The 14375-nt window shown below is 49.1% G+C and overlaps 1 protein-coding gene across 1 annotated transcript in view; it reads left to right on the forward strand.

Annotated features, from left to right (window-relative positions):
- Window positions 1-14375, forward strand: part of shc3 (SHC (Src homology 2 domain containing) transforming protein 3) — a 376522-nt gene that overhangs the window by 171522 nt on the left and 190625 nt on the right. The window lies entirely within an intron of this gene.

Here is a 14375-nt window from a genome sequence, read left to right on the forward strand (position 1 = left end):
GGCGGAATTCGGGGCAGCTCAGGCAGCGACTGGCCAGGTGATCAGTGGTGCCGTGCAGTCACTGGCTGCTCTGATGCGGTCACAGAACAGGGCAACACGGGCACTCACTGCTGCCACACTCGCTGTGTCAGCCAGGCATCGCCAGGGCACCCGGCGCGCTGCAGCAGCACAGCGGTCTGTCCCTCGGCAGATTGCTGGGCATGCTGCAGTGCTGGCCCGGGCGAGTGCCAGTGTCTCAGGCGACCAGCGAGCGCCTGCCATCCGCCAGCTTGCCCCCATTCCTCCAGCCGCCACTGCCACTCCCCCAGTGGAGCTGCCACGAGCTGCTGCAGCGACTGATGCAGCCCAGCCACAGCTGCAGCATTCACCAGCCGGCCCCTCGACGGCCAGACCTCGTCTAGGCCGACCCCCAAGGGCATCTGCCGTCACGACATGTGCCCCTCAGGAGCCTTCCCCCAGCCTTGCAGCAGCCACTGGCCTCACTTTGAGGAGGAGCAGCAGGGCGTGCAGGGGCCGCCAAAGTTTGCAGAAGGCATCGCCCTCGCGGGCCACAAAGTAGAGGGTGTCTCCAAATGTTTTGTTTTTTGGAATGGGTGTTTTGTGAAGGCCGAGGATGAAGGCCATTTTTGTTTACATCTTTTGTTAATCCTCCCCAGGTTGTGGGAGTGAGTCATGTGTGTGAGTGTTTTTTGGGGGTTTCGTGTATTTTTGGTTTTCATGTGGGAAGGGCCCTGAGTTTGTACAATAAACCATTTTATTTATTCACATTGTCCATGTTTGATCTTTGAAGTGTTTGTTGCCTTAACCGGCTGAGGGCTTGCGGAACGGCTGCAATCATGTTCTTTCATTGGCACAAGCCATTCCCTGACAGGGGGCCTAGAAGTGATGTTCAATAAGCCGCCGACGGGCGGCCCTTGGACCTTCTGCCTCCCTCCTGGGCTGGTACTCCTCCTCCTCCTCCTCCTCATGCTCCTCCTGCTCCTCCTCCTGAGGTGGTGGTCCAACATGAGGTGGCAGTGCCTGAGTCCTGCGGATAGCCAGGTTGTGCAGCATGCAGCAAACGACGACGAATTGGGAGACTCGCTCCTGCGAATACTGGAGGGCTCCCCCGGAGCGATCCAGACAGCAGAACCGTTGCTTCAGGACGCCGATTGTTTGTTCGATGAGGTTCCTGGTCGCTTGATGACTCTCATTTGATGCCTCTTCAGCAGGGGTCGTGGGCGCGCGGAGCGGGGTCATGAGCCAGGTACACAAAGGATAGCCTTTGTCCCCGATAAGCCATCCTCTTGGGTGAGGCTGTGCCTGGAACGTGTCAGCCACAGTTGTCTGTCGCAGGATAAAGGCATCGTGGCTGCTGCCTGGAAAGCGGGCATTGACAGCTAGGATGCGCTGCCTGTGGTCACACACCAGCTGTACGTTGAGGGAATGGTAGCCCTTCTGGTTGCGGTAATCCTCGGCATGCTCCAGAGGTGCCCGCAAAGCCACATGCGTGCAGTCAATGGCGCCCTGCACCATGGGGAAGCCCGCTATTCTTGCAAATCCCACTGCACGCTGCTGCTGCTTGTCCAGGGTCATGGGGAAGGAGATGAATTGACGTCTCCTTCTGAAAAGGGCATTGGTCACCTGGCGGATGCAGCAATGCACGGCGAACTGGGAGATGTTAGCGATGTCCCCAGCAGCGGATTGGATTGGAAGGAGCCGGTGGCATAGAAGTTGAGAGCCACCGTCACCTTCACTGCCACCGACAGAGATGTCCTGCGCATCAGCTGTGGACGCAGATCTCTGTGAAGCAGCTGGCAGATGTCTGCAACCACCTCCCTTCTGAATCGCAGCCTCCTAACACACTGCGCGGCAGACATGTTGAGATAGGAGAACTGCTGGCGGTATACCCTGGGTGGGTAAGGCCTCACTTGGCGACGCCTGTTGCCCCCTCTGCGTCTAGCCAGGGCTGCCACTCTCTCACGGCGTCTGTAAGCCCTTCTGATGTAAGGCTGAAACTCAGCGTTGGCACCCAATGCAGCCCCCATAATATGCTGGCAAACACTGAGATCTCAATGAAGGCAAAGATAATTGCAAAGCTCTGGCCTGAAGCCAAAAATACCTGTCCTAGTGTTGGGCTAAAGCAGTAAGCTCTCTTCCTTGGTGTCTCTCCAAATATCCGTTGCACAAGAGTGAATGCTGCAAAATGGCTGCCATTTATAGTGCAGGGTAAGTGCCCTTTAATTTGCGCTCCCCGCGGCCCGCCTCGGCTGTGTATCGTTCCACTCAACAGTCGTTAGGGCCGCCCGGCGCACAATGGGGCGGCGCGAGTGAAGTTCCCGTTCCGGGCGCACAAAGGGCATTGCACGACGAAATGACGTCATGATCTGCGCGCGCAGATGAGCGCGCGCAAAGACTTTGCGCCGGCGCTAAATGTCTACTGAAGTTGGGGCAAGCTGCAGATCGCGCTGTGCCCGGGCGCTAAGCGCCTAGCGCTCGAGATCTGCTCCTCCTAAGGCGCTAACGGCTGGCGCAGCCAACTGAATTTCTAGGCCTTAAATTCCACAAGAGAAATCAGCATAAAGATGAGAGCAATGCTGATTACCTTACGGAACTACGCAAGCTATTAAAGCACTGCCAGTTTGGAGCAGGACTGGCAGATACCCTACAGGACAAATTTGTCTGTGGACTCCTGAGTGAAGGAACCCAGAAGAGGTTACTCTCAGAGAAAGAGCTAACGCGAGATAAGGCCTTCAGCGTGGCAGTATCGTACGAAGCCGCAGCAAGGGGAGCTGCGGAAATACAGCAAAAGCCACAGGAATACGGCACCCATGAAATGATACGGGGATTTGAAAAATGTTATCGCTGCGGCAGAACAACCCATGACCAGAAGGACTGCTGGTCCAAGGACAAAACATGCAGGCAATGCGGAAAGATGGGACACATTGCACGAGTTTGCAGGTCCGGGAAGAAGACTAACGACAACAAAAAGACTACTAAGGAAAAGTACAGGAAAGTACAAAAGATGACGGACAGTAGTTCCGAAGACCAGAAGAGCGATAGTGAATCCGGGAACAAGAGACTAAGCTGTCTCAAACTACACAACGTAATCACAAAAGAGGATCACCGAACCATTTGGGTCACCCTCACGATAGCAGGGTCCCAAGTCAAAATGGAATTGGATACAGGATCAGCCCTGACCGTCATGAATCGACGAGACTACGAGCGGCTATTCTCACACATACTCTTGAAAGACACATCCATTGTCTTGAAGACATATACGGGGCAGAAAGTATACCCCAGAGGGAAAATAAAGGTGCCTGTCGAATAGAACCGCAAGGAAATACAGAAATTGTATCTGTACATACTGCAAGATGGTGGACCACCGTTATTGGGATGTGAATGGATCAGAAAGATAAGTTTAGACTGGCACTCCATTCAAGCACTGACGCGGTGGCTGGTAAAAAGGATGACGACGTCACACCTGGACGATTGTCAAAAATCTTGGCTAACGCTAAAGAGGTATTTCAACAAGAACTGGGAACTCTTAAAGGCATAACCGCCTCGATAAAAATAGAGGAGAATGCAATTCCCAAGTTTTTCAAAGCAAGACCGGTACCGTATGCAATTCGCCCAGCCGTCGAGGCAGAGCTAGAGAATCTGGAGAATGCAAGCGTGCTAACTAAGGTAGACTGGAGCGAGTGGGCGACACCCATCGTTCCTGTCATGAAGAAAACGTTAAACAATAAGTCTGAGGAGCCAAGGAAGGTTCGCATCTGTGGGGACTTCAAGGTGACGGTGAACCCAGTCCTTCACACAGTACAGTATCCTCTTCCGAGGATAGAAGATATTTTCGCCTCACTATCTGGAGGGAAACGTTTTACAAAAATTGACCTAGCGCAAGCATATTTGCAGATAGAGGTTGTAGAATCCTCTAGGAAATATCTCATGATAAACACTCACAAAGGTCTTTACCAGTATAATCGACTGGTATTCGGAGATGCATCAGCTCCGGCTATATGGCAAAGAGCGATGGAACAAGTCCTGCAAGGGATTCCGGGGACTCAGTGTTACTTGGACGACATCCTAGTGACAGGTGAAGATGACAGTGATCACCTTGCTAACCAAGAGCAGGTGCTCACTAGACTACATGAACATAGGCTACGGGCCAATCGCCCCAAGTGCGAGTTTTTTAAGAAGCAGATATCGTATTGTGGCCGCATGATTGATGAAGAGGGGTTACATAAGTCCCCTGACAAAATTGAAGCGATAGTTAAGGCTCCAGCGCCTGAAAATGTGTCGCAACTGAGGTCATTCCTCGGATTGGTGAATTACTACCATAAGTTTTTGCCGAATTTCTCCACAATTCTGCACCCACTGAACGCCCTACTACAAACGGGAGTAGCATGGAAATGGAGCGATGAATGTAAGCAGGCCTTTCAGAAGAGTAAGGACCTAATCACTTCAAGAGAAGTATTGGCTCACTACAACCCATCACTACCAATAAGACTGGCGTGTGATGCATCTCCCTACGGCATTGGGGCGGTACTGTCACATAAATTCCTTGATGGTTCAGAGAGGCCGATAGCTTTTGCGTCACGCTCGTTAACTTCAGCGGAGCGTAACTACGCCCAGATTGACAGAGGCCCTCAGCCTGCTGTGGGGGGTGAAGAAGTTCAATCACTACCTGCACGGTCAGAAATTTACTCTACTTACTGATCATCAACGCCTTGTCTCCATTTTCAACCCTCAGAAGGGCGTACCGATAATGACAGCACAACGGCTACAGAGGTGGCCCCTTTTTCTAGGGGCACACCAATATGACATCGAGTACAAAGGAACTAAACAGCATGGGAATGCTGATGGATTGCTGCACCTACCATTGCCGACGGTGGAAGAAGAACTTGCAGTGGATCCAGTGGAGATATTCCACTCGACCATAGTCGAATGTCTCCCTGTGACGAATGCAAACATAGAAAAGGAAACACGAAATGACCCGACGCTCTCCTGGGTCTATGATTTAACGGTGAAGGGATGGCCAGCACATGGCGAACCACTGCTGCCAGCATTCTCGCCGAGAAGAGAACAGCTGTCAGTGTGCAGAGGAACCTTGATGTGTGGATCCAGAGTAGTAATTCCACCCAAATTGAAGGATAGAGTGCTCAATGAGCTTCATGAGGGTCATCTGGGAGGGGTAAAAATGAAGAACTTAGCCAGAGCGTTTGTGTGGTGGCCGGGAATCGATAGAGAAATCGAAGAGATGACCAAGAGCTATACAGGATGCCAGAAGGTCCAAAACGCCCCACCACACGCCCCTCTACATCCATGGGAGTGGCCCTCATCTCCATGGCAAAGGGTGCACATTGATTTTGCTGGTCCATTTATGGACTCGATGTTTTTAATTGCGGTGGATGCACATTCAAAGTGGCCAGAGGTAATAAAAATGTCCTCAACCACCACAGAAAAAACTATCACAGTCTTACAAACCATATTCGCCAGGAATGGGCTGCCTGAACAGATTTGCTCCGACAATGGACCACAGTTTGTGTCTGAAGAGTTCCGGAGGTTCTTAAAGAACAATGGTGTTAAGCATTACACATCCGCCCCATATCATCCAGCCACTAATGGATTGGCCGAGAGGTTCGTTCAAACATTCAAGAAGGCTATCAAGCCAATGTGTAATGAAGATATACCCCTACAGCACAAGGTGGATAACTTCTTGTTTGCCTACCGGAATGCGACACATGCGGTTACCAACCAAACTCCAGCCATGATGTTCTTCAATCGAAGACTACGATGCCGCTTGGACTTGGTTAAGCCAACCATCAGAAGAGATGTGGAGAACAGGCAGTTTCAGAATATGAATGAAAGGCCGACCAGGAGTTTTAAGATAGGTCAACCAGTTTTGGCCCGGGACTACCGCACAGAGAAATGGCAGCCAGGAACGATCTGTACACGGCAAGGACCTCTAATGTATACCGTGGACGTTGGAGAGAGCATTGTAAGACGCCATGCTGACCAGATTCTAGAGTCACTGGGAAACGTCAACTCCACACCACGATCTGATACACCTGGCGATGAAACCGAAGTACCAATTGCATCTACCGCAGAATCGGTGATATTGGAAGCAGACGAACCAAACAACGACATTGATCCCGACTCAACTTTGCCAGAAGAACCTGATACCCCAAAGAGGCGTTATCCAGACAGAATCAGGAAGCCTCCTCAAAGACTGAACTTATAATTGCTTAACTTCAACTAATGTGTTTAGCATCTGTAATTGTAAATATGTTATTTCATTGTTAATCGAATGTTATGTACTGTTTAGCTAAAAGGGGAGGAATTGTAGTGTATGCACTTTGCAGAAGGAACTATATTCTGCAGCCCCTGTATACTGCAGTACCAGTAGTAACCACCCCTGTATATAAGCCTGTGTAGTAACTTTGTATAGTAGTTCCAGTTTTGTCTCCATTCAGTAAACACCTGTTTTAACCAACTCCTGCAGTCCATGTCTCAATTACACACGGACGTTACAGAGGATGGAAAGAGAAGCAAATGTGGGGAGGGAGCAACACAAATAGGGTGGAGGGAAAGTTGATGTCGGCCTGTGATGTGCGCTGTTGTATAATGTGTTTTATTAAGGGAGTCAGGCAGCTGTGGTGCCGCTCCCTGAGGACTGAGTCTGACCTCCCTCAAACTGGGCTTCAGGGGTGGGGTGTGGGAGTCAGTGAATTGAATTAGGTTTGGTTTTATTTATTATTTTTATAACTTGCTGTGTATTGTAAAAAAGTCCTAAAAGTATATGAAAAAATTAGTTTTAAGTTACTTACATCGATGATGTTTTTGTTGAATCAGTGGCGTTTACTTGCTGTTTCTCATTGCGGTCAATATTGCAGAAACATCCCAGGAGTAGTTTTTATTTAAAGGATTTAAGAATCTTTCTATTCTTTTGTGTTCTTTCTTTGATTTATAAATTATGTTACTCATCTCAGTGCAAAACAAAAAGTCAAATATTTGGTGATACTAAGACACTCAACTAAGGTAAATGTAATAACATTTGCAAACTGTTAGTAAATGTCATGTGATTAAGCATCACATGAGTGGTGTCGTGCAATTGAATTCAGGAATGTTTCAAACCAGTGCTGGCAACCCTAAACTGCACCAAGCTGAAAACTTGAACAAAAACATTTTAGAAATTGAAGTACACCATGTCATATGGTATTCCATTATTTATTTTTATTTGTTCATGGGATATGGGCGCTACTGGCAAGGCTAGCATTTATTCGCATCTTTTGTTTCTTAACTTGTTCCATTACCATCTCCTTTTGCCTTGCACCATCATCCCTTTTGTCTTTTAATCTCTCCTGCTGTCCATCCTATCACAGACCTTCCCATTTGTTCTTTCCTCCCCTCACCCCTTTCACTGTCCCTACACTTGCTTAAAAACTTGTTGCATCTTCAGTTTTTTCCAGTTCTGACGAAGGGTCATCGAGGTGAAACTCTGTTTCTCTCTCCACAGATGCTGCCTGACCTGCTGCGTATTTCCGGCATTGTCTGTTTTTATTTCAGCATTTATTCCTAATTGCCCTTGAGAAGAGGGTGGTGAACCACCTTCTTGAATTGTTGCAGTCTGTGTGATGATGGTAGTCCCCTAATGTTTTTTTTGTAGCGGTTTGTTACAACTGAGTGGCTTGCTAGGCCATTTCATAGGGCAGTTAAGAGTCAATCACATTGCTGTGAGTCTGGAGTCACATATAGGCCAGACCAGGTAACGATGGCAGATTTCCTTCCCTAAAGTACATTAGTGAACCAGATGGGTTTTTACGACAATCTGGTAGTTTCATGATCATCATTACTGATACTAGCTTCTTATTATAACTAAATTTAAGCTCCCCAGCTGCTGTGGTGGGATTTGAACTCACGTCTCCAGATCATTAGTCCAGGCTTCTGGATTACTAGCCCAGTAACATAACCACTATGTTACCGTACCCATAATTATCCACCAAGGCTGTCACTACCTCAAAAAAAAATCAAGCAGCATATTTGCATGTTTATGCATGCTTTTTATCATGATAGTTTGACTGCTTTTAGAATGATTTCCAAAACCTTCTCTATCAGTAACTTTCCTGGGAGAAATTTTTGTAAGTGGTGCTCACAGCTCTTATCTTTTCTGTTTCTCACCTATAGACATTTAATTTGAAATTGCAGGATCATTGCCTGGGACTGACAGATGCGTGGGAGCGCCAGAATGAAAAGAACTGTTCTAGATCTGTTTGATCTGATTTGAGCCTCCAATAGAATTATCTAGGGTGATTCTGAGACATTGGCCTCAGTATTACCCCCCCATGACAGGCAGGAGAGGGTCAGGGGGGAATGGGGTGGGCATTAAAAACTGAAATCTGCATAACCTGACCCGCAACATGCTGCGCACATGCCCGCTGCCATTTTTACGGCAGCAGATCGGGGCGTCCAAGTAACATATTTAAATTGGGTTCCTACAGTGCAATTGGGAGCCCTATTTGAAATTAACTGTTGCTGCACGGATTTCCCAGGTGTCGGGAAACTCAGCAGTGAAAGGGAGATGGGAGCTGCCGGCTCCCCAAGGTAAGTGGTTCTTTCAGCACTCTTTGTGGGCCAGAAGGAGCAGGAGTGTTCCCTCCTCCCGCCCCCCACCCCGGCCCCTCAAGGAAGCCTTCGGCCTCCTCCAGCTCCAACCTCCAGCCTCCGCGACCCCCCCAGCCCTTCCGAATGTAGGTCTCCCCCCAACCCTCCTGATTACCAACCTCCCCCTCTCCTGATCTCCCCCCACCCCTCTCCATTGCCGACCTCTCCCTCGCCCCATTGCCGATCTCCCCCACCCCTCCCCATTGCCGACCTCCCTCTCGCCCCATTGCCGATCTCCCCATCCCTCCCCATTGCCGATCTCCCCCACCCCGCTCCATTGCCGATCTCCCCCACCCCTCTCCATTGCCGGCCTGCCCCTCGCCCCATTGCCGATCTCCCCCACCCCTTCCCATTGCCAACCTCTCCTCTCACCCCATGCCGATCTCCCCCATCCCTCCCCATTGCCAATCTCCCCCACCCCTCTCCATTGCCGATCTCCCCCACCCCTCTCTATTGCTGACCTGCCCCTCGCCCCATTGCCGATCTCCCCCACCCCTCTCCATTGCTGACATCTCCTCGCCCCATTGCCGATCTTCCCACCCCTCTCCATTGCCAACCTCTCCCTCACCCCATTGCCGATCCCCCCCACCCCTCTCCATTGCCAAACTCCCCTCGACCCATTGCCGATAATACCCAGCCTGTAGGATTCGCAAAATTTCCGCATTTCCCCAAAGTTATTAGTAAAAGGGACCCTGCATGGACATTTAAAAAAAAAAAGGTACCCAAAGATGGCGTCCGCACCTCGTGACCAAAAGCCTGCAAGATTTTAAAAGCTTGGACTCTGTGGCACAAGCAGCTTTTGGGGAAATCCAAACCTAAAATGCAGTTTCTGTGAAGAAGGACTTTGTAAAGCAGACAGGACATTGAATATGCATTAAGCCAGATCGTAGACAGATCAAAACCAGTTAGGCCTATACTTCAGGCCATCAAGTTGTCTGCATAAATAATCGGAAACAGCTTAAGGAAGCCATCGAGGCTGGACAGGCCAATTAAGATGCATTAATAACAATACAGCTCAGACATCAGGCCATTAGGTGCGATCAACGGCCATCTAAAAACAGTTAGTTTAGATTGCTACAATTATTTAAACTAGCCCGCCAAGATTGGGACAATGAACTAACCTGATTTGGCGCGCAGATAAGGGTTTTCGTAAGGAGTATAACTGCAGGCCCCGGGTAGCAATCACTCTCTTGCTCTTGGCTCTTGCTCTGCTCTCCTGCTCACTTGCTGCTCTTGTGGCTCCGGCCTCTTGGGCTGCTGCTCATACTCGTGCCCTGGCCCCGTGGCGGGCTCTCTCCCCATAGCAAATTTTCAGTAACCAGTTACACCATACCAACAGCAGGGGAGGGGAACGAGACCCAAGTCCATAGCCATCCAGGATGCCCAGGCTGCAGAAAGGGGCGAGATGAAGTCGAGCAGGTAGCCCAGGACTTGTATAGTAGTCCGGCGGGACGAGACGAGTGGAGACGAAGAAGACGATAACAACCCGATAAGGGCAGAGCAGGGCAGCAAAAACCGTATCGATAAAGACCAAACGCCTAGTTATAAGCTGGCGCTTGGGAAGACAAGCATCTCGTTGAACACTGCAAAAACGCAGGTGGCCATGCCACGACGAATAGACTGGCGTTCTTAAGCTTGGGTAGGAAAATCTAGGCAGTTAAAACTGCCAACTGCCCTGTAGGCACAACGGTGCCACCAACGACTGCCCGAGGGAGAAGAAGAGGAGAACCCATCGCGACGAGACGACGACGGCAGCGGAGGGGAGAAGGTGTGTCACAGCAGCAGATCCAGCACCGTGCCCCTGAAGACCACATGGCGACGGGGTACCTAGAAGGACCAAAGACCAGACCTCAAAACTCGCACTCGTTAAGAGTTGGCTTTATTTTGGATTGGTGAGCATGAATTCTGGCCCCTCATAGCTAATCTAGTTAGGTATAAGGGGTGGGATAAGGATAAGGGGATTGTTAAGATAGTTTGTTTTCCTTCGATGTGCCGTGTGTTCCCCATTACCTGTATAAGTATAGTTATTTTGTATTTGCTTGTAATTTTTTGCTAGTAACTTCTCATAAGATTGTGTTAATTTCTATTTTAATAAAATCTTGGTTTTCTTATCTCCAAACCACCTGTCTACTCCAGTCTTTTCTGTATCATCGCCTGTACCTAAGTCCGGTGTCTAGAACCCAGGGGCGTGGGAGCGATTCAAACCGCTCACAAACAGTCAGGGGCATAACCGACTGGGCGCACGCGCCAACCACACCACCCCCTACAAGCCCTCCCCATTGCCGACTTCACCCTTGCCCCATTGCCGATCTCACCCATCCCTCCCCATTGCCGACCTCCCTTCGACCCATTGCCAATCTCCCCCACCCCTCCCCATTGCCGACCTCCTCTCTCCCCATTGCCGATCTCACCCACCCCTCCCCATTGCCGACCTCCCCTCTCCCTATTGCCGATCTCACCCACCCCTCCCCACTGCCGACCTCCCCTCTCCCCATTGCCGATCTCACCCACCCCTCCTCATTGCCGACCTCCCCTCTCCCTTGCCAACCTCCCCTCTCCCCATTGCCGATCTCACCCCACCCCTCCCCATTGTCAACCTCCCCTCAACCCATTGCCGATCTCACCCCACCCCTCCCCATTGCCAACCTCCCCTCTCCCCATTGCCGATCTCCCCCACCCCTCCCCATTGCTGACCTCTCCTCTCCCCATTGCCGATCTCACCCCACCCCTCCCCATTGCCAACCTCCCCTCGACCCATTGCCGATCTCCCCTACCCCTCTCCATTGCCGACCTCCCCACACCCCATTGCCAATCTCCCCCACCACTCTCCATTGCCAACCTCCCCTCAACCCATTGCCGATCTCCCCCACCACTCTCCATTGCCAACCTCCCCTCGACCCATTGCCGACCTCCCCCTTGCCCCATTGCTGACCTCCCCCTCGCCCCATTGCCGACCTCCCCTCTCCCCATTGCTGATCTCACCCCACCGCTCCTGGTTTTTTGATCTCCCTCTAACCCTCCCAATTGCTCACCTCCCCCACCCCCCCCCCCGATTGCCGATCTTCCCCCTCCCCCCAGTTGCCAGGGACCATCCCCAAGGGTCCCCTGCTGCCTATTAGGCTGGCTGCTGGGCGGGAGATGGAGCTACAAGATGCAAATGAGGCCCTGCCATTGAGATCGGCAGGACCTCTGCGTCCCCTGTCTTGCTGGGTTCTTTGGTCATTCTTGGCCTCACCCACACCCTCCCCAGCTCCCAGTAAATATTGGGGTCATTGTCTGTGCAGTAGCAGAAGAGAGTGAATAAAGACCACATGAAACATATTCATGTGAATTTTGCTGTGAGGCTACATTGTCCAGGAAACACTGAAACACAAACCAATATTATTGTATTTATCCATGGAAAGATCAATCTTCTCATACATGAGTCTATGGTCAACAAATTGTTAATTCCTCAGCACCGTCAGCCTAATGACGTGTGGAAATAAGCAACAGTATTGTTAGGATAGTGAAGTCTCTGTTCTCTGGGAAAAAAATGACAAATTCTTGGCAGTCAAAGGCTGTGCATGTTCTCATGAATTAAATATGATGAAATAAATCATGTTAAACCATTCTTTTTCACATTTTGCTGGAGGTCATTCAACTTACATTGCTCTAAAACCCATGACACTAATTGCAGTGGAGAAGTTGTCTTCATTTTTTGTGCCCTGTAATTGCCTGTGGGTCCTAGAATAGATGTTGGATTTCTTGCTAGGACAGACCTTTCCCAAGATTAATATTTCCCTTTATTTCTAGGTTATTGCATGGTTTACAATTATTTGATTGAATGAGTTCAAAAAGAAGAAGATATTTTACAGTATTTCAGATCCAGAAAGAAGCACATTACTATTTTTGGTGGTAATGACTTAGTGATGTCATCCACCTTAGCTTCTGCCATTTTGCCATCACTTGCACTCAGTGGTAATGATGCCATCATGAAAAGGGTGCCCAGGTTTGCTAGATATGGGGGGGGGGGGGGGGGGGTCTCCGATCTTCGCTTCCAAGTTGCGTTGCTAGAGCTCTATTACCCTTTCCTCAGGTGGTGTGACTTCTTAAATTGTAATAGATCCTCCTCCAGTAACTGGCCTACCTATTGTTAAATGCCACCTTCTCCTGGAAAGACATTAGACTGCTACAACGTACTGCACCATTATGACCTCCTACAATAGTAACAGTGTGTTTTATCATAGAATCACAGAATGATACAGCACAGAAGGAGGCCATTCAGCTGTTCGTGCCTGTTCCGGCTTTTTGAAAAACTATCCAATTAGTCCCATTCCCCTGCTCTTTCCCCATAGCCATGCAGATTTTTCCATTTCAATTATATATCCAATTCCCTTTTGAAAGTTACTATTGAATCTGCTCCTAATCTTATCTAGCTCATTAAATGCCGTGGGAATTTTCTTCTACATTAAATGTGCTATATAAATGCATGTTGTTGTTGTACTTCATTGCATTGAGTGATAGAAAACTCTAGGTAGTTGCCACAGGGATCACAAACAGTTTGAAGTCTGTATAAAGGTTCACACTTACTCCTTTCAGCATTGCTCCCATGTCTTTGGCATGGTGCTGCTGTTGATAGCCTCAGACATCTCTTGGCGTGCCCTATGTGTTTCGGCCTTCATGACCTTCCTTCCATGGCAGGGAAACAGGGCATCCCTCCTCTGTTCTACTTAACATTTGTCTTGTCATCAAAGCAGGGTGCTCTCATGCGACCATATTGTTGGATTGCAGAGTGTTTTTTTTATGCTGCCACAAAATCTTGTTCCTTTGCAGTGCCACTTAAGAAAAATTATGTTCAGACAAAAATCACTTCTCAAAGACACTCCAGGATATTTTCAAGATATGGGCTTCTATGCTGCTCACCCAGGCTCAGGCTTCCCTTTTGCCTTCACATGCCCTCCCAAGCCCACAACATGCATCAGCCCTTTTAAGCAGCTACAGACCTTTAAGACTGCAGCAGCACTTCAGTTTCCTGTGTCTTCATGGCTTCACCCAATAGGTAGTCTCAACACCTGCCTCAGTAACACCAATGACATGTAAATTAGTCCTCAGAGAAAATCGGGGCAAAGAGACGTGAAGCCAGGCGTTACACTATTCCAGAGCACAGCTCATGTGTAGAGCTTACAGGGAGGTGTATTGCAAAGAGGATATGTTGCAGAAAAACATGTTATAGAAAGGGCACTGGTTTCTTTATTAGTGAGAGAATCATGTACGTTGTTTGCTATATCGGGGACTAATGCTTAAGTATATTTCCATTTTTTTTGCCAATTAATACTTTACCACTGGATTAGTGTACAAGATAGCAGGCATGGTGCTTTGCTGTAAATGCATAAGAAAGGTTCGGAGAAGGGAAACAGCAACATTCCAATCACCTGCAGAGAACTTAAGTAATGAAGAGTTTTGTTGAGATGGTACTAATGTAACATAGAGACGCAACATGACACACAATTGCTTTTTGCCAGCTCCTTGAAAGCAGCTTCCTATTTCAGCTAACTATTTCATCTAATAACAACAGCAATGCTAGGAAGTGGTGGGAGAGATAGGTTCAGTATGATTGATGATCTTACTTGGTCATATCTTACTTGGTCATCTCTTTGTGTGTGCCTCCAACTGCTCCTGATTCACAAACTTTACCATTTTGATGTTATTTATGTTACCCTAGTTTATAAGGTCTCTGGAGGGAGAAGCCCTCT

The sequence above is a fragment of the Somniosus microcephalus genome, chromosome 1 (genome assembly GCF_052327205.1).
Source record: "Somniosus microcephalus isolate GS21.2 chromosome 1, FLI_Smic_1.0, whole genome shotgun sequence".
In the NCBI taxonomy this organism is placed as follows: Eukaryota; Metazoa; Chordata; class Chondrichthyes; order Squaliformes; family Somniosidae; genus Somniosus; species Somniosus microcephalus.